Source organism: Saccostrea cucullata, unplaced genomic scaffold (genome assembly GCF_032062105.1).
Source record: "Saccostrea cucullata isolate Sc308-1 unplaced genomic scaffold, CSIRO_AGI_Scuc_v1 ctg2899, whole genome shotgun sequence".
Lineage (NCBI taxonomy): Eukaryota > Metazoa > Mollusca > Bivalvia > Ostreida > Ostreidae > Saccostrea > Saccostrea cuccullata.
Genome location: NW_026934351.1, coordinates 18,200 through 23,342, shown reverse-complemented (window position 1 = coordinate 23,342; position 5,143 = coordinate 18,200). Strand labels below are relative to the sequence as shown.

Sequence of the window (5,143 nt, the reverse complement as noted above, 5' to 3'; positions counted from 1 at the left end):
TTTTTTCTACAGGCTCAAAGATCACTACCATTGCCTTTGTAATTAAAATAATGAGTGTGCGATTCATATGCAACCTTCGCTATTCAGCAAAGGTTAAACTTTATGTCAATTAAATTAGACATCATATATACACAGTAGATAATGCAAACAGGATTCGGAAACAAGTTTTACAACTTAAATTAATCCGTTTCCTTAAAGAAATTCAAATACCTAATAATAAACAAGGTCCCCAACGGCGCCATCTTGAATTTTTCTAGGTCTGTCACATCAACTTGTATTTTCGTCTGAAACTCCGTCAAATTAATTCTCTGCAACCATATTCTTTCTGTGGCCAGTCTTTCGAGGTCTAAACTTACGGACAGTGCAACCAGAAGTGCGCATCACACTTGCAAATATTAAAAATCCCTCGTCAAACTCGATCTACTGCTTCAACAATCCGAGAAATCGCCAAAGGGGACCTTGTTTATTATTAGGTATGTGTATATTTTTTTTATTAAAAGAAAAATAAGTAACGTCAGGTGCCTGTGCGACGTCATTACGATTCTTTATTTTGAACATCTGTCGTAAGTACTTTTCATTTAAAAAAAAAAAAGAAGAGTTTTTAGGCGCTTAAATACGACGGCGTATTAGTGCCATTTTAACAATGTAGAATTTTTTTTTAAATCGTTTGTACGATTTAATAAATCGTTTGTACGTATATCTCTAAGATTCAAAAGTAAATATAATAATGATGATTTATAGTGTGACATTAACATTTAGAGGCTAATGTATCAAAGTTGAAATAAATCAATAAATTCTTAATAATGTCTTAGAGTCAGATAATTTTTACTTTACTGATGAGTTAATGAAGGACAATATATATCAAAATTCCATATTTTAATGATAGCTAATAAAAACACTGTACAACATCATAACATAACAGGCATTAACTAAATTAAAAACAGAACACCTTTCATTGCTATATTTTAAATTGCAACTTCTAAATAAACGTTTATGACAATTCATGACAATTCATATCAACTTCAATAAAATCGATACCTAAACACCAGTGAAATATAGAATACGTAACAGTTAGCCAATCACTTTTCAGACATTGATTAAGGTACGATACATATATTTGGCTGTTGAAAGACCATTTAGCAGAATTTCACAGGTTCACAAGAACGCTGCGCAACAAAAAATGAGCAATCAGTGGGTTATCAGTTTAATTGTCGGCTTCTTAGCTTTTTCTAAAGCTACCATTATTTCTCAAAAATATAAAGCGAAACTTGAATTTAATGATAAGAAAACAGACTATGAACTTTTAAGGAAACATAATTTTCATTCATTGTCCGAGTGTGCCGCGATGTGTCAAAGGGAGTGCGGCTTCTTTAGTTTTAATCCTGTAATGAAGAAATGTCGTACCCACAAGAAAAGTCTTAACATCTGGGCTGTCTGAGGAGGCCGTTTGGAGATACTACTCGGATTTTTTTTTCTTTCTGTATGCTTTTTTGGTTTATTTTAAACCACTGTTGATTTTTTTTTCTTTGACACTTATTTTTATGTAGTTTATTTGTATCTTCAACATAATTGATTCTAATGACATTCTCATCTCTTTCCTGAAGTTTTTTTTCTTTTATATAAAGGTTTTTAATTTCAATTTTTTTTTTCAATTTGAGATTTATTGAATTATAGTGTGTGATTTTCTATTTTCTTAATATCTCTCAGCATTTAATGGAAAACATAAAGTAAAAAATATCTACACCGTGAGTATTAAACAATTTTCATTTAAGCTTTTTGACAATGATCAGTCCAATCCATTAGAAAATAATACTTTTTTATTTACTATATAAACGAAAATGAGCTCACTTTAGCTCACCTGGGAGATTTGGTGGGAGTCGCAACTTTGGAACAGTTATTGAAATTCGTCGTTGAGCGTCAATTGTACCCAGCTGCTGGAGGATTTACAGATGCGGAGCTCAGGCATATGTCTTTCTATGCGGATAATTACAGCGGTCACGTTCCCTTCAGGTTTGAGGCTTCGCCGCCCAATCATGTAATCTGTCTCATTCATTGGCAGATTATCTGCACCTTCTTGCGACAGTTTCCCCCAGAGAAACACCACGCATTTCGGACTTGGAGGCAGTCATGGGACTTGAGTGCTTATTCGAACACGGACAATCTCATTGTTGACTCTCATTTCCATCTGGATCAGCTGTTTGCAAGGGGCATAATCTCTGATTGCAGTGATATTTTTTCTTTTCCAGATAGTCTCCGTCATTTCCGCCTGCTATATGCCGTGAAAAACTATGTATTTCCAAAGCACTGGCCTCTGTGGAGAAGCCAGACCAGTAGCCACCAACAGATACGGCTGTCATTTGGAATCCTACCCCACCTTGCTGGCCAAATTACCCCAGATATCATATCTGAGCTTGGGAGGCTTGTGTCCTTGCCCGAGTGCGTGGCCGTTGGAGAAATAGGAATCGACTTGACCACCACCTGCAATTGCCCTCAGCTATGCTCCAAATCAAAATGTAAGGAAGCTGTACTTCAGAGCCAGACAGAACTGCTTTCGGAATTATTGGTCTTGGTAAGGGAGACAAAGAAGCCGGTTATATTTCATTGTAGGGATGCAGGGACAGGTGAGGCCGCCAGACATGTGCTGCTTCCTATAGGGATGTTGGATATGGAAGGCCACATATTCCACCGACACTGTTTCTCCGGGTCAGTTGGCGAGGCCAGGGAGTGGTTGGAGAGGCTACCTTCTGTGGTATTTGGTATTTCAACCAAGGTTTTTTTTGGACAGGAGCCTACAGGATGTCGTCCGGTTCCTTAATCTGGACCGTATTGTGCTGGAGACGGATAGTCCCTATCTTGCTGGTGGACCGAAGGTAATCATCCAGATTGCGGAGGAAGTCGCGCGTTTAAAGGAAGTTCCTTTGCGGGAGGTGCTGCGTGCGAATAGAAGGAACGCGGCACGCATCTATGAACTTTGATTTCTTTTCTCGCTGATGGACTGTTCACCATGTTTCTAAATGTACAAATTTAGTTGTTCTATTTCAGCTTCCATGTCTTAAAAAGTTAATGGCAAAATACGAAACCTTAAAAAATTCCTTGTATCCTAGCAATTCTAATGTGTTGAGGAAATTTTAATTTTTTTTCAAATGCGAGAATCACAGGGACTTGGGGCCTGGACCCCCTTTCCATTTTTAAAAGGTGCGTCTACTCCGGATTTAAGAATTAAGAAAGAATAGAAAGGGAGCTTTCAAGTGCCTGTGGCTAGAATTGTACAGTGTTCGACCGTTTACCATCAAAATGTAGGGTAGGGTTATATATATCGTAACAGTGGTCTGTAATAGTCCACTTAAAATTATCCCGGATTATCACGAGATACTAGATGGATTTGGTGCAATTCCATAATAGGCATCATCCAAAATATGTAGTTTTAACCCATCGATTGCTCGCAGGTATCTTGGGAACCAACATTCTTACCACTTTCTAGTAAATTGTTAATAAATAATATTTTCTTTTAAAACGTTTTATTAATGAAAAGGTATTGAGGGTTGGTTACCAGAGCGACTGAGGATGGACAGTATATAGAACAGGATTGTCAACCTTACCGGTGGACCTGGACGTAATATGGAGGCAGATATCGTCAACAAAGAATTCAAAAGTACATTTGCAAAATTAAAAAAAATTGTATTAGCAATATACATTTCAATCTTCCATCAGATTCTCTGAAAGATGCTGGGGGCAATCTGACACAGGAGACAGTGGCCCGACACAGCCAGATGGTGGGGTCCTTTTGGAAGACGTAAGACAAAATATTCATGGAAGCTGCTGATCTCAATTTTAGAGACTTCACTAAACATTAATCTGACAAATTTTCAAGTGATTTTTCCCTCGCTTTGTTAAACTTCTACACAAAGAAAACTTCTTCAAAGTTGTTGCTGACCTATCATTTCATGCTTTTCAGAACCTTTCGTTCGATGTTAATGCTTATTTAATACATTAAATTTACTGAAATAACACATTGTGATATGTAAACAAATTTCATGAATATTAAGAAAAATTGACAGAATTTAACAATTTGGACCAAAATAATTCATTTAGTCCTCAATTTTTTTCCTGGTATAGGGTGTCAAAACCAAGGAACTTGCAGAAGTTAAGCATAAAAAACATGGAATTACATGAAAGATACTAATTTTTAACAATGCAAACCAGTATACATGCTTCACTGTAGTGATTTTGAAGCAATTTTCTTTTGCATCCCCATCCACTGATGATCAAGCTTTGAAGATGGGTCTTTAACACTAGGCAATTCGGGTAATATCAATGGATTTGCCCACCTCCGGTCTTTTCCTTCCAGCCTTCACTGTTTTACTTGCATAAGTTTTTGCTTCATAGTATCAATAACTTGCGTAGACATTGTCACTACCTTGGCTGAATTAAACGACTTAGCGCCCTGTGTATTGAGCTGAGTTTTTATCTTTTTGATTTAGAGTTCCACACAATTATCATTATGTATTTTGGTCTACTCCTCCCATCAAATTCTGACCTATATTCCACTTTTACTCAAAACTTTCTCTTGGGTTGAGTTTGACAGCAATATAGTCAATATATCGCCAAAGTCATAGTTTGTATTTTCTATGCCCAAGTGCACCTGCATACAGGCATACAAAATTTGAATTCCGCAGGCACCGTTCCCCATCTCCCATTCAGTAGGAATCACAGGTGTCATGTAGCAATGAAGCCATCTTCAGGAAACTGGAAACAACACTGTCAGATGTTTTTACCGATGCCCTCAAAACAGCAACAGATGCAACCAAATCAACCACCAATGCCATCCACACTGCCACAAGAGCAATCTTCCACACAACCACTGCTATATTCCACTTCGCCGTCATTGTCCTTCACAAAGCCTTTTCACTCATACATCAATGCCTCTCACAGCACTTCCATGATGGAGTTTGTACAGAAAAAGCATGGGGACCAGCAAAGAGGATAACAGAAGGAGAATTGTAGACAAAGTCTTTCTTATCAAAATACTTGTCTCTTGATGAAATCTATAATAATGAGAAGTCTTCTGTTTCCTAGAGGGATCACTATATTATTTTGCCAATAAACTTTCTTATTTTATATGTAGTTCCTTCTGCGGAAGTTT

The 5,143-nt window shown here is 37.1% G+C and overlaps 2 pseudogenes; one reads left to right on the top strand and one right to left on the bottom strand.

The window, feature by feature from the left end:
• The first annotated feature begins 1,345 nt into the window (after nucleotides 1–1,345).
• Nucleotides 1,346–2,975, top strand: LOC134240568 (putative deoxyribonuclease TATDN2; annotated as a pseudogene).
• Nucleotides 2,976–4,047: 1,072 nt separating this feature from the next.
• Nucleotides 4,048–4,886, bottom strand: LOC134240567 (uncharacterized; annotated as a pseudogene).
• Between the last annotated feature and the right edge of the window lie 257 nt (nucleotides 4,887–5,143).